Below are 16,172 nucleotides of genomic sequence, written 5' to 3'. Positions count from 1 at the left end.
CATTACACACATTGCATCTCCTTGCGGCGACGTGCCTACGTCATCGCGCCAGCGGCGAGTATGGGCGGAGGTGAGAGAGCAGGGCCCTCCGCCCTCTCTCTCTGTCCCGCCCACTGCTTACCACACCTCACTTGCGTTTCCATGCAGCCCTACGTCACCAGTGCGGGCTTCCATGTGAGGAGAGCGGGACATACCCGTCCCTCCCCCCTCCTCACTCGGATAATGCCCACTTTACGCCGCCCCCCTTCCTTCACACTGACCCATAACACCCAGGCTCTCTGTGACAGCCTCCTCCCACCTTACTCTCCCCTCCCTCCCATTTCCTATTTAAAGCCCAGCAGCCCCACAATGTCAGACATTGCTGGACGGCTGCAGCATCTGTATACACCTCACACTGCTTGTGTCCTCTTCCCATGTAAGTAACTTTTTCCTTGTATGTCTCCCACGACTTCCAACCTGTTGCCTTACATGTCATCCCTTCATACCCTGCACATTTCTAAATTGTGATCCATATTACTTTAATTTTTTAGCTTTTGAGCCCTCTACTGACCTCTTTGGCTACTCTTTGACATTACAGGTATGTCCCTCACCTCATATATAAATTCGTGGTTCAGCTTTCTCTCTTTTTTGCGATTTTTTGCGACCTTTTGCCTCGTTGATATTATCCTGTCCTTTTTTCATTTATATTTTGGGACAGGTAAAAATAAATAAATACAACATAATAAACTTTTTTACGCTGTGACACCTCGGGCCAAAGGTCTTGCTACGTTGTGATTGACACAGATGCCAGTCCGCATTCCTCTCGTCACCATCCGAGGTTTGCCATGCGTCCTGATCGCGAAGTCTTCTTAAAGGGTGTGCTGAGCCTTTGAAACGTTTTGGGTGGTATGTTCTCTTATCTGTGCCAGTTTAATATTAATACATTTTTCCTTTGTATGTTATTATTTTCAACACATTGCTATTTATTTATTTTTTCTAGAAAAGTTGTTTGTTACACTTTTTGACTCCACACATACTTCGGTCCCTGAAGAAGGAAACCCGAAACGCGTTGGGCCCAGTATTTATATCGTGGACTCTTCACTCTTTTCCAACCACACCCCATTAATGTGTTGTTTTTAAACTTTTGTATTATACATGTTTATCATATATTGTTTGATACCTTTTGTTACTATTAAACTACTACTTACTTCTGTATCTACTATGACTACTTGTACTACTGTTGCCTAAAAAGCCCCACCCTGGGGGATCCTACATTTTTTCTGTTCATCAGGGGTGTCGGCAACTATTTGAGACCAGACTATCAAAGATGTTCTATTCATATTTCCTTTAATATTATGCTCTCTAAGTTTTTATTTTTGGCTTCTATCATACATCTTCTCAGGATAATGTAACTAGAACTTCAGTCATATTTTGTTTTTAAGGCGCGTGAGCATTCCTGCCTGCCAGTGCCATATTGTACACCCATTTGACCAAAGTATCCTTGGACATCCAGGTTTTCATGTCTTAAAGTAATTCTACCTCCCCTAGTCTACCTATGGCTTTATAGTCATAAAGGCCACCCCACGGCTCCTGTCTGACATTCCTCCAATAACTGTACACTGACGTTCTCCTTTCTCCTTTTGTATTCATACATGACTGTCTGGAGGCCCACCCAACCACCACCTGAAGAAACAACGACAACCAAGTCATTTTTTTGAAGACAAACGTGCCATGAATAAGACACTCCGAAACCCTTCTTCATCATGCTGAAAAAGTGCTGTCTCGCGGTCCGATCCAATGGTGACAATCAGAACACCATCTTTCCAAGATACAGGACTAAATATATAAGGATCCCGCCATCAATGTTGGGATTCCACTCCTCCAATGCAGAGGGGCGATGAAACATTGCAGTACAGACACTCAGGGTTCGGATCGGAAGTCTCAAGGGCACCAGGACTGTCTCAAGTCTACATTGATGAGTTACGGCGAGTTCAAGAATGGAAGAGGCCACAGTGGTGGTGGGGGAAGGGTCGGGCTTCTGGGCCGTTGTGGGTGGGTACCGGATCATTGAAGGAGGACATAAGTTCAAGCATGAACTTCAGGGGGAACTGTGGTAGAGATTTTTCATATCCATATTTATAAGATTTGTATGAAGGTCTATATGTCTTTCTTTTACAAGGCTTTTTTTATTAATGTGACTAGGATATGTCGTTAGTTGACTGTAGCATGTTTTTGAGTCAACAGCGTGACCCGATGTTAGAGTTCACCTAACAAAAGGCTTTTGAACCTACGTTAGCATAGGGATGTTACCTCAATGGGGGGGATCTGATAGGAAGTGTCCCCTCATTGAATTAAAAGAATTTCCTGCCATCTCCTGTCTGAAGACCACATTTAGATGGACTGTGTTAATTAGAAAATAATACCAGGTGTGTGTGTATATTAAAAGAGGTTCCTTTCATCTCTTGTCTGATTAAAGGCCACAATAGGACTCCCTGGGTTAATTGAACATGTCCAATTACCGTGGGTATGTATAGGGCTGGGCCAGCCAGGAAATATCCAGGTGTCTGGTGAGATGCTAATTGTGGAAACTTGATGCCAGGACATTTCCAGGGGGATACTGGATGGGGGTCCTTATGGTCTGAAAAGACACATATTCAACCAATCATATTAGAGGTTTTTTTTAATTCTTAGAGTAGGAAAATTACATCTGAAGGGTATAAAAAAACAGTCCTAGCTTGACTGGAGGGCAGACTGAATCATGATGGATGAGCTGACCTAACAGCATGGTGATGTAACCTCTGTCTCTCTCCCTCTGTCTCTCGCTCTGTCCCTCTCTCTCCCTCCCTGTCTCTCTCTACAACTTATCATTACTTATTGTTGAATCCTCTATAGCCATATTCTGATTAATATCATGTATGTTGTATCAGTATTCAGCAGTATCCTCTCTGTTTTAACAAGCGATATCCTTTGTTATGGTTGTAAATATTGGATTAATACCAGTGTCTTCTCGGTATCAATAAATTTAATATTTTTCTCTTTTTCACAGCGCTATTCTTTGCTTGTAATTTTTATATAGACAAAAAGGTTTTTATAGCTTATTTTAATTATTTACGTGCGGTATTAATATTTCTATGAATCGCTGATTTTTAATTATGTACGTGCGTTATTAATTTTTCTATAACAAAGGGCACACACAAGAGTACGTTTCTCTTTCTCTTTCCTCTTGATGCCGGCCACATGTTCATAATGGGAGCTCTAGGCTCACTGCTGACCAGCGGATTTTACAGATGTGATAAGTATCTTTGAATTTCTCTTGTATATGTATATATATTGTGACGTTTTAATGTGTGACATCGGACTATCCCTATTTCCTTGGGAATAAACACAGATGTTCATTTTACCAGCAGCAGTGCGTGTGTGTGTCTTAATAGGCGTAGACCAATGAATCCATTTATGCAGTAGATAGAGGGAACCTGTGAATTTCTCTTGAGCTCATTAGTTTAGATTATATTGAATAGCCTTGTAAAGTACAGCATTTTCTACAATTGGCGCCCAACGGGAATGTGGTAACCCTAAAAGCCACATAGGACCTACAGGACAGAAGTGCTCAAAAATACAAGGCAGCTGATAGAAGGATGGTATGTGATGAGTCTGGTATGTGATGAGTATTTTCTAGGTATATGCAAAAGGTTTAATTGTTTTGAATGACAGCGGGTAAAAGTGGTAATGAATGGGAATAGTAAATGCTAGAACAGCGGTTTGTGTTTGTTTTTATTAGTGAGTTGTAATAGCTAAAGAGAATTGAGTTTGGCTCATTACTCGGGGCAGTGTGAGATTTATGTTTGTTGTATGTAGGTGTGTGAGATCCATGGATTGTGATGTTGTGTGTGGTGGCATGATGATTTGTTTTGTGTTTGTTAAAGTTTAAAAATGAGAAATGGTGTTCTATAGTTCAAAGAGCAACCACCCCCCCTCTCTTTCTTTGACACAAGTTTTGAATGGTGTGTGTGATGTGTGTTCTCAGCTGCTGACAGCCCAAATGACCCCCCTTCTTTCCAGGTCTGTGAGAATGTAAAACAGATCGTATTGACATGCAAATGACCTGAGCCAAGAAAACATCTGTAATGGTGAATACATTTTTTGGGGGGGAAAGTGCAGTTTTATTAAAGGTATGTGCTAAATATTTTTGTCTACAGGGTGTAGTTGGCTAAGTGTGAGAACATTAGTACTAAAAGAATTGTATACTATGGATTGTATAGTTGTAAAATGGAACTTGTGTATACATATGTTAAAAAGCATGCCTCTGCGAGTTATAATTCATGTGCAGATGAACCTCTTAACCTCCCTGGCGGTATGATTCTGTCTGAAAAAACATGCTGAAAGCGGTACAATTATTTGCAAGGAAATTTGGCGTTTTATATTGTAGGCCTGTAATTTTTAGGAATAACTCACTTAAATCTGACCAAACAAGAATCTAATAGGCATCCAGGGTATGACATTTTTTTAAAAACAACATTTTAAATGATAATATAATAAATAATTATAAATAATTATAGCAAGTAATAATATAATTAAAATAAAAATTATTCAATAATGTAATCAAGTCAAAATCACTGAAATGTGCTCAGTTGCAGAATTGTCGCTGTCATTATTTTATTTTTTTATGCCGAATTTCCCCACAAATCGCTATCGCACATTTTTGAAAGTGATTATAATTTATTATCGCTGTTTTCTAGCTGATCTAAAACCATTTTTGACATAAAGGGACACTTTTGGACAATCTACAGTTTTTAGGCAGAAATTACATTTTTTTTTAATAAAAGTACATGCAGGACACTGGGCAGACCACTAGGGACAAGGGGGGGGGGGGTGTATTTTTTACATGCAGTACTGTAATCTATAAGATTACAGTATACTGTATGTAAAGTGTTTGTTTACTTTTTTGAATTTGGCGCCGTCGTAACGTCGCAGGGAACGGAGATCGGCGGCACACGGAGACTGTGAATCGAGCGAGGAGGACCCGCTCGCTCACACAGCGGGGTGGCATCGCTGGATCCAGGGACAAGGTGAGTAACTTGCCTGTGGATCCAGCGAGAAGGTAAGCCGCGCTGCTGCACACTCTGCACATCCGACCCGAGCGTGACTCGGGGTTACCGATCCTAGCATAAAAAATCAACCCCGAGTCACGCTTGGGTTTACCGCCAGGGAATGTGAATTGGCCAGTATCTGCACAGTCACTGAGGAAAAGAGCCGTTATGAAACACAGTCAGATATTGCACCTATAGCTGCAAAACAGAATAACAGTGTAATTACAATCCAAGAGAGACTTACGTTATGCCAGGTTCTGGGTGAGTTTAACAGTCTGGAATCACCAATGAGCCTGTCCAATAAATTTGAGGCTCTAGTACTTAAATTCCACTTGAGTAATGAGGATGCATGCTCTCTGCTGAAAGCATGGCTACCAGGACCTGTGGTAGGCAAGTTATCGGCACAGGTTAATGATAACTTGATGCAGATGCAGAAATGCGGAGAAGAGAGTTGCGGTGTATTGTAGACAGTCATGATAATGGTATGAGTGATTTGCAACAAATTAAATTTAGGAGAGGAGATGACCCGATATTGTTCTGCAGTGAATATCTTGCATTGTATACAAAAGTGTTCAACTGTCCTGACTTATTGGAGGATGATGCAAGTTTCATATACTCAATGGCCAATAAATGTTATGTAAGCTACCCCGCTAGAATAGCTCTGAGAAATGCTAGATCCTACCAAAATGTTGTCAATATCCTGCGAGACTTCTGTCAAGAGTCCAGTCATAGGGAATATGGGTCAAAGGCAGATTTATCGGTAACAAGCAGAGGTACAGGTAGGCATAGAGAGTTCAGACGTTCTAAATGGAATAGAGCCCTTAAGATTGCTAGCATGCAGCAGGAAGCGCCAGAAATACAGGTATCTGCAATAAAACCCCCCTCCCCAGGGTAAGAACAGCCTACCACAAAAGTCTGATATGAAAGATAGCAGCCAGGACAGAGCGAACAATTCTCAAGAGGAGATAATAAATGACAGTGTAACGCCACTGGCATTATTCTGTATAGAACGAGCGCAGCTATGCCTTCTCCAGGCAGCTGCGCTCCTCTCTCTAACCTCACCGCGTCATTTCCGGCATGCCGAGGTTTGCGTTCCACGCTGGAACGCGGAAGTGCGTCCCGGCGTGCGGTGTCCTCTCCCACGCTCCACGGGCTATTTAACCACTTAAAGACCTTAGGTGTTTTTCAGATTCGGTGTTTACAAGACTAAAACATTGATTTCTGCTAGAAAATTACTTAAAACCCCCAAACATTATATATATTTTTTTCTAACACCCTAGAGAATAAAATGGCGGTCATCGCAATACTTTTTGTCACACCGTATTTGCGCAGCGGTCTTACAAGCGCACTTTTTTTGGAAAAAATTCACTTTTTTTTATTAAAAAATAAGACAACAATAAATTTGGCCCAATTTTTTTATATATTGTGAAAGATAATTTTACGCCAAGTAAAATGATACCCAACATGTCACGCTTTAAAATTGCGCCCGCTCGTGGCATGGCGTCAAACTTTTACCCTTAAAAATCTCGATAGGCAACGTTTAAAAAATTCTATAGGTTGCATTTTTTGAGCTACAGAGTAGCTCTAGGGCTATAATTATTGCTCTCGCTCTAACGATCGCGGCGATACCTCACTTGTGTGATTTGAACACCGTTTTCATATGCGGGTGCTACTCGCGTATGCGTTCGCTTCTGCGCGCGAGCTCGTTGGGACGGGCGGTTTTAAAATTTTTTTTTGGGGTTTTCTTATTTATTTTTATTGATTTTATTATTTTTTACACTGAAATAAAAAAAAAATGATCACTTTTATTTCTATTACAAGGAATGTAAACATCCCTTGTAATAGAAAAAAGCATGACAGGTCCTCTTAAATATGAGATCTGGGGTCAAAAAGACCTCAGATCTCATATTTAGACTTAAATGCAAGAAAAAAAAATAAAAAAGGAAAATTTGTCATTTAAAAAATGACAACAAAAAAATTGTCTCTTTAAGAGGCTGGGCGGGACTGACGTTTTGACGTCACTTCCGCCCAGCAGAGCTATGAGGACGGGTGGGGGCCATCTTGCCCTCACTCAAGTCCTCGCTCTCCAGGCGGCAGCATCCGATCTCCTCCGCCGCTACCGACGGCTGCGGAGGGCGCGGAAAAGCGGCGGGAGGGGGGGGGGCCGCGGAGACCGCCGTTATCGTTTACACGGCCGCCCACAGAAAATATGGATACCTCAGTTGTGGCAGCGGCTGCTGCCGTTACTGAGATATCCATATTTAAAAAGAGGACGTACATTTACAATACGCGGGTCTTTAAGTGGTTAAACTTCCAGGATTGACGGCAGGGTGTTCCGCTATTTTGCTGGACTCCTGCCGTCACCTGGGACCCACTGACAGGACCTCTGGACCTCCACTACCTGATCCTCAGACACCACTCTTGGGAACAAGACCTCCTTCCAGCTCCAGCCAACAGCGCTCCAGGGACTGCTCAAACCCTCTGGTTATCCCCACAGTCAGCCTTCCCATCTACCAGCAGCCACTGACATCTTGGATAATACAACCCAGCCTGGAACTATCTTCAGTACCGCAAGTATCTTGTAAAATACCTTATACAGTCCTACTGTGATCTGGCTGTAGTGTTCACCTAAAGGACTTTGCTTATTAACTACTTCCTTGCTTGATAGACAGATGCCTAGTTAATATCTGAATACAAAAGATGGGGGTGGTGGCGCTGTTTGTTATAGTCCCCGTGTGACCAGTGTGTGACCTGTGGACAGTCCTAAGCTAGATAGCGAGGGTCAGCAAAATAGACAAAGTGAATGACCAAACTAATTATTTAGTGGTGTAGTAATACTCTCTGTCCACTAGATGGTGGTATTATAAATACCTAAATAAATATGATACCAAAAGTAATAAAATATATATATAAGTGCAAATGCACTCAAAGTGTGACCAGTTGGCTAGTAACAAGCCGTAAGCAGTGGTGTATTAAGTGTATACATAAACCATTCAGTGGGGTAAAAATATGTTAAACATAGTGAAAATACTTCTATCATCCACACTGGATGCAAGCGTGTGATAAATTGGTAATCAATCAAATGTGCATAATCTGACAAAGTCAAATAAAAATAGGAAAAAATAGTCCTTCCAACTTGCAGCTGTGAATTAATAAAAAATATATATATATAAAAATAAAAATAAACGGCAGCAGGTATAAAGTTCATTCGGTGGGTGTCATCAAGGTGACTTGCTGGGTGAACAGACAAATACTTTAGAGTGCAGTCGCTGTGGCTCCGGTGCTCCCCCTTATGTGTCCCCACTCACCAGTGTTGAACACCCCTGCAGGGGTAACAAGCATGGGTAAAACTTTCCACCAGGCGCTCCTCAGCTCAGATCTCCAGGCACTCGATTATCCCAACGTTTTCTTTAAATTCCACAGCGGGGCGAACAATAGAGTAGACTGCTCTCCTTACACACCTCCGGAAATAAAAAGGACAGGGACTCCCATAGTGTAGTACGTATGAAATAGCACTTGGGCTAGAATTTATTGGCTGTGCCAGCAAAAAATATATGTAGAAATACAAATAACAAAAGATATCAGGGACTCGGATAGAATAGGACAAATAAAAATAAATAAAATGTTTTAAAAAAGGGGATCCAGGCTGGTTGGATTTGCCAGCCGAATGTAAGTAAAAACAAAGTAAAAAAACTGCTAGTCCAGCAGTGTCCCACAAGGCACTTGTTATCCAGTACTCGTGACAGAGCCTGTCGAGCGGGGTGCGCTCCAGGTGCGTTCCAGCTCGTCTCCCGGAAGTGCGTGGGGGTATGCGTGTATCCACTTGACGATCGTTTCGTCCAATCACGTCTTCTGAAGCGGGTACACGCCTACCTCTTCTTCCGGTTTATATAAGAAACGTCAGCGTGTAACCTCCCGCCCACTTAACGGCATCGACCAATCGGAATTTTGTGCAGGACTCCCTCCAAATTAGTGGGTTAGCTAACCAAATCAATTCCCTTGGGATAATTAAGGTTACCGCGGACTGAACAGTGTAATACATTAAAAACATGCAAACCCTTCATTCATATTACTTTGACACCTCATGCACTTATACAAAACAGTGCATAGAAGGGATAAAGCCTATATACACATGAATAATATATGAAAAGAGAGGGGTTTGCAGCGCAAGTGTGTATGGAATGGTGATGTAACCATCAAGCTAGTATGAAATACAGGGATTCCGCTGTATCAATGTAGGAAAAATAGGCTTAATAGTAGTAATGTAGGGAATGGAGTAGCACGGAGATGCCGCATTATGTCTATTATAGCATGTGCATGTAGAGAAATATTGAGTAGCAACTCCAGGGGATCTAAATGAAAATAAAAATAGAAATAATAATGAATATAAAAACTAGTATAGAAACTAGTAAGAATGGGAGACCTCTCCGAGGGAAGTACTAGAATAAAGATGAAAAAATCTCAGGGGTATGCGCAGATCTCTGATCGGCGGTACCCATCATATAGATAAATCCAGAGACATGGATGATAATAACATGACCTATGTTATCACCTGGTAGGTGTGATTATAGGGGAGTGTAGATGTGTAAATAGAGTAATATCGGGAGTAAGGTAGGCTGATGGGGCTGAACTATGACACACCCATACTAGATCGAAAGGTGTGTCCTATAAATAAGAACATAAGTGGCACCTTATGAGGAGTACACCGTGTAACATGTATACCAGAAGTTGTAATGTTCCTAACGCCATTAAGCATAACCTGCCACTCCCTAATTATAAATACTAACATTCCCCAGTTTAAAGGTACATTGAGATAAAGGTTCCAAGTAAGAGCTAAGTGGGTGGTGAACCCTCTTACTTAGATAATTGGAATGGAAATATATCCTAACTGAGAAACATATCCTAACTGAGAAACATAAATTGGTGCATATAAATGGCATATAACCCATATATCACTATGAGCTAGATGGGAAGTAAAGGACCATACTAATGAAGAACATATAGAGTAGGCCCCCTTTATCATGGATTAGCCAGGAAACAATTCAGATCTATGTCTTTGTTAAGGCCATGAGGCACTAAAGTCCCTAAACGGTAGATCCAGCTTGTCTCGTTCTGGGAGATTGCCACTGTTTTATTGCCCCCCCTCCAATTATCCTTGATAAGGTCGATGCCATAGAAGATGAGCCCAGATGGGTCCTTCTGGTGGTATTCCTCGAAATGGCGTGACAAATTGTGTTTAGGGTAGGCACTTTTTATTCTACTAATGTGTTCCTGGATTCTGACCTTTAGGGGTCGGGTCGTTCTACCGACGTATTGCAAATGACACGGACACTCAATGACGTATGTGACATTTGTAGTATTGCAAGTTATTAACTCTTTAATTTTGTATTCTTTGAAATCAAAGCGTGATTTGAAGCTAGTTTTTCTTCTTGGCTGCTTTTTACTAACCCGGCATGCTAGACATTTTTGGCATTTGTAAAAGCCTTTCAGCTCTGGGCATAGTCTAACAGGTTGCGGTGGATCAATGACATTGTGTACCAGATATTGTCGTAGTGATGGGGCCCGTCTGTAGATGAATGTTGGTTTTTTTCCTAGTATGCTGGTCAGGATTTGATCTTCTTGTAAGATGGGCCAATATTTTTTGATGATATGTTCAAAGTCTCTATACTGAGAGTTGAACCCTGTAATAAAAGCCACATCTGTCATCTTCTGTTTCTTCTTAACCTTAGGTTCCAGCATTAGGTTCCTATTCATGTTCCGAACTTCTTCCTTTTGTCTGGTCAACTGATCAATGTTGTATCCTTTTTCTTCAAACCTTTTTATTATTACATCCGCTTGAATTTCAAAGTCTGAAATTAGGTTGCAGTTTCTACGGAGTCGCATCATCTGTCCTTTTGGGATATTTGCTTTCCATCTTGGATGGTGACAGCTGGTAGATGGTATATAACCATTGCGGTCGGTGGACTTGAAGAACGTTTTTGTGTGTAATTTGGAGCCATATTTGAAGATTTGTAGATCTAGATATTCGATGCATTCTAGGTCACATTTACCAGTAAATGTGAGTCCATATCTATTATTGTTGAGGTCTAGCAGGAATTTGTTAAAGGTATCTGTTGTTCCGTCCCATAAGATGATAAGATCATCAATGTATCTTTTATACATTTTAATCTGGGGAATATTTTGTCCATACACATATTCCTCTTCCCAGCAGTCCATTAGTAGGTTGGCGACGCTGGGGGCGTACCGAGCCCCCATTGCAACCCCTTTTGTTTGCACATAGTAGTTCTTTTGGTACCAAAAATAATTGCACTCCATTGCCATTTGGAGGCCTTCAACTATGAAATTGATTTGTTCTTGCTTGAGTGCAGTTTTTTCGTGTAGGGCTTTTTCTACCCCCATGACTCCATCTGCTTGTGAAATGCTGGTGTAGAGTGAATTTACATCAATGGTGGCTAGTAGTAGACTTTCTACCCCATCTATATGCTGTATTTCGTTAATTAGTTGACAACTGTCACGGAGGTATGATTTGCCCTTCTTAACAATGGGATTGAGAAATGTGTCCAAGTACTCCCCTAGTCTAGAGAAAATGGAGTTGATTCCACTAATTATGGGTCTCCCAGGTGGTTTCTCTAGCCTCTTATGTATTTTTGGGGTATAGTACAATACCGGTGTTTTAGTTGATTTGGACACTAAATATTCAGCCTCACTCTTGTTTAATATGCCTAAAGTGGTTCCTTTGTTAACAAACTTCTCAAGTTTTTTGGTAAACTGTGTTTTGGGGTTGCTTTTCAGTTTTTTATATGTACCCTCAACATTGAGTAGATTTTTCATTTCTTCTTCGTAGTCAACTTTGTTGAGGATGACCAACCCCCCCCCCCCTTTGTCCGCTGGTCTGATAATTACCTAATTTCTCTCTCCAATGGCTTTGATGTTCTCCCACACTTTTTTGTTTTTAGTTTTGGATTTCTTCTGAAGTTTCCTAAGGTCGCTTTCTACCATTTTCTTGAACGCCCCTATGCACTGATTGCCTGGTATGGTAGGATTGAATATTGAGTTGTTCCTAAGGTTGGTTTGGACGTATCCTGATTGTATAGTTCTCTCTTCTTCGGTGCTATTATGGAAATGTTTTCGTAAGTTAAGTTTTCTCAGAAATTTTTGCAGGTCAATATAAGCTTCAAACTGGTCAATAGTTTTCTCTGGTGCATACTTCAGGCCCAAATCTAGTATCTGCATTTCTTCTCTGGATAACTGTAAATCACTAAGGTTGAATATGCCTTTACCTATTGATGTCTTGGGCGTTTTCTTCTGCCCCCCTCGGCAGCCTCTCCTGGTCCTTCTCTTTGGTTTTGTTCTATTTCCCCGTCTTGATAGTGGGGTCTGTTCCATGAATTGGAGTATGTCCCGTGATCTTGGTATCCTTGGTTTGCTTGATGTTCTCCTCTTCCTGGTGGTCTTCCATGGGTATCCCCCCTTGGTTGCCATTCCTCCCCCTCCAGTTGGGATTCCCATATCCTGTTCGTGGTCTCCAGCGTCCTGGTGGTCTGGTATTTGGGCCGCCCCTGTGAAAACCCCTATTTTCCCTTGTGCCTCTCCCTTGGGAAAAGTGGTCATCGCGGGGGTAATAGTCTCCTGAGTAGTTTCTATTTCGACTATGTGACCTCCATCTTGGTGGGTTTGGGCTTCTATAGTTCTCAGTTTCCTGATAGCGTACCCTTCGGTTGTCCGGCCTTCCCTGTTGTCTTGCCTTCCCTGTTGTCTTCTCGGGGTATGTATTCTTGTCTGTATCGATTCCCTTATATTGGAGGGTGGTTCTTGACTGATGTGGTAACTAGAAGTAGCACCATCATTGCCAGTTAGCATTGTTACTTCACCTTCATCTATAAGGGTGTCATCTAGTCCTTCTATTGGTTCTTCCATTGAAGCCTGCCATTTGTACACTTGCATGTTTTTATAGTCCAGTACGTCTCTTTTGTATTTCTTTTGTTTCTTAATTTGAATGTCACTATCAAACTTCTTAATTAGGTCCTGCAATTCTCTTGTTTTATCAATGTAATCTTGCTGAGTAGAAAATGGTGTCAGCAGTGATTGTATTTCTGTGATACATTTCTCAATTCCTTTAAGTTTAAATTTGCGCCTTTTGACGATCCTATGCAAGAGTTCATTCTCACTTGTATTAAAGAAGCTGTACCACTCATTCATGAGTGCTGTATCTTCTATATTATCATTTGGGTGCACATCCCAACGTAACCTCCTAGGTGTCATTTTTTCTTTTATATAGGTCTCTAGCGTTGCAATATCCCACCACACTCGTAACTGCTTTTCCATTGTGTGCCTTAATTGCTTCATCAATCCTTGCATGTCCTGCCTGTTGATGACTTCTTCCTGACTAAAGATACCACCAACATCTATATTTCTGCTACTCATGTAGTCAAATAGTGCCATAGCAGCAGGTAAAAAAACACACCAAAGGTATGGGCAGTGAAGAAAAGAAAAAAAGGGGGTGTTGCCTGCGCGTATGTAAAGTAGGTATAAGGAAGGAAAAAGTGAATAGCAAACTGCTGCCCCCCCTAAAACATGTTGTCCGAGGAAAACATAAAGAATATAAATACAAAAGATGGGGGTGGTGGCGCTGTTTGTTATAGTCCCCGTGTGACCAGGGTGTGACCTGTGGACAGTCCTACGCTAGATAGCGAGGGTCAGCAAAATAGACAAAGTGAATGACCAAACTAATTATTTAGTGGTGTAGTAATACTCTCTGTCCACTAGATGGTGGTATTATAAATACCTAAATAAATATATATATATATTTTATTACTTTTGGTATCATAAGTGCAAATGCACTCAAAGTGTGACCAGTTGGCTAGTAACAAGCCGTAAGCAGTGGTGTATTAAGTGTATACATAAACCATTCAGTGGGGTAAAAATATGTTAAACATAGTGAAAATACTTCTATCATCCACACTGGATGCAAGCGTGTGATAAATTGGTAATCAATCAAATGTGCATATTCTGACATAAAGTCAAATAAAAATAGGAAAAAATAGTCCTTCCAACTTGCAGCTGTGAATTAATAATATATATATATATATATATATATATATATATATAAAAATAAAAATAAACGGCAGCAGGTATAAAGTTCATTCGGTGGGTGTCATCAAGGTGACTTGCTGGGTGAACAGACAAATACTTTAGAGTGCAGTCGCTGTGGCTCCGGTGCTCCCCCTTATGTGTCCCCACTCACCAGAGTTGAACACCCCTGCAGGGGTAACAAGCGTGGGTAAAACTTTCCACCAGGCGCTCCTCAGCTCAGATCTCCAGGCACTCGATTATCCCAACGTTTTCTTTAAATTCCACAGCGGGGCGAACAATAGAGTAGACTGCTCTCCTTACACACCTCCGGAAATAAAAAGGACAGGGACTCCCATAGTGTAGTACGTATGAAATAGCACTTGGGCTAGAATTTATTGGCTGTGCCAGCAAAAAATATATGTAGAAATACAAATAACAAAAGATATCAGGGACTCGGATAGAATAGGACAAATAAAAATAAATAAAATAAAATGTTTTAAAAAAGGGGATCCAGGCTGGTTGGATTTGCCAGCCGAATGTAAGTAAAAACAAAGTAAAAAAACTGCTAGTCCAGCAGTGTCCCACAAGGCACGAGTACTGGATAACAAGTGCCTTGTGGGACACTGCTGGACTAGCAGTTTTTTTACTTTGTTTTTACTTACATTCGGCTGGCAAATCCAACCAGCCTGGATCCCCTTTTTTAAAACATTTTATTTATTTTTCCTATTCTATCCAAATCCCTGATATCTTTTGTTATTTGTATTTCTACATATATTTTTTGCTGGCACAGCCAATAAATTCTAGCCCAAGTGCTATTTCATACGTACTACACTATGGGAGTCCCTGTCCTTTTTATTTCCGGAGGTGTGTAAGGAGAGCAGTCTACTCTATTGTTCGCCCCGCTGTGGAATTTAAAGAAAACGTTGGGATAATCGAGTGCCTGGAGATCTGAGCTGAGGAGCGCCTGGTGGAAAGTTTTACCCACGCTTGTTACCCCTGCAGGGGTGTTCAACTCTGGTGAGTGGGGACACATAAGGGGGAGCACCGGAGCCACAGCGACTGCACTCTAAAGTATTTGTCTGTTCACCCAGAAAGTCACCTTGATGACACCCACCGAATGAACTTTATACCTGCTGCCGTTTATTTTTATATATATATATTTTTTATTAATTCACAGCTGCAAGTTGGAAGGACTATTTTTTCCTATTTTTATTTGACTTTGTCAGATTATGCACATTTGATTGATTACCAATTTATCACACGCTTGCATCCAGTGTGGATGATAGAAGTATTTTCACTATGTTTAACATATTTTTACCCCACTGGTTTATGTGTACACTTAATACACCACTGCTTACGGCTTGTTACTAGCCAACTGGTCACACTTTGAGTGCATTTGCACTTATATATATATTTTATTACTTTTGGTATCATATTTATTTAGGTATTTATAATACCACCATCTAGTGGACAGAGAGTATTACTACACCACTAAATAATTAGTTTGGTCATTCACTTTGTCTATTTTGCTGACCCTCGCTATCTAGCGTAGGACTGTCCACAGGTCACACCCTGGTCACACGGGGACTATAACAAACAGCGCCACCACCCCCATCTTTTGTATTTATATTCTTTATGTTTTCCTCGGACAACATGTTTTAGGGGGGGCAGCAGTTTGCTATTCACTTTTTCCTTCCTTATACCTACTTTACATACGCGCAGGCAACACCCCCTTTTTTTCTTTTAGTTAATATCTGAGTATTCTGAAGTTAGTACTGCTGGTTTCACTATTACTAATACTCGCCATAGACTCATGCAGTATTCTTGCCTGGAATCAACTCACAACCTTACTTCTTACTTAAGCATATATTAAGAAGATTCTCTCTATTATTTTACATGTGCATATACATTGCTTATGAATAAATAAATAAGCATCCATGATTATGTTGTTTCTCTAATAGAGGTTGTGATGACCTAAACTCTTTGACCATATAAAAGAGTGAAGTAGTGGTTTATCCCTGAGAAACCTCCGCA

General features: G+C 41.0%; 1 long non-coding RNA gene across 1 annotated transcript; it reads left to right on the top strand.

The window, feature by feature from the left end:
- Positions 1-364: 364 nt before the first annotated feature.
- On the top strand, positions 365-580 carry LOC120920667. The gene is made up of 2 exons (XR_005744755.1): positions 365-415; positions 531-580. It is a non-coding gene; the product is annotated as an uncharacterized LOC120920667 (long non-coding RNA).
- Positions 581-16,172: the final 15,592 nt, after the last annotated feature.

Source organism: Rana temporaria, chromosome 13 (assembly GCF_905171775.1).
Source record: "Rana temporaria chromosome 13, aRanTem1.1, whole genome shotgun sequence".
In the NCBI taxonomy this organism is placed as follows: Eukaryota; Metazoa; Chordata; class Amphibia; order Anura; family Ranidae; genus Rana; species Rana temporaria.
The sequence above is the reverse complement of the archived record's forward strand: the minus strand, read 5'-3'. Positions and strand labels throughout refer to the sequence as shown.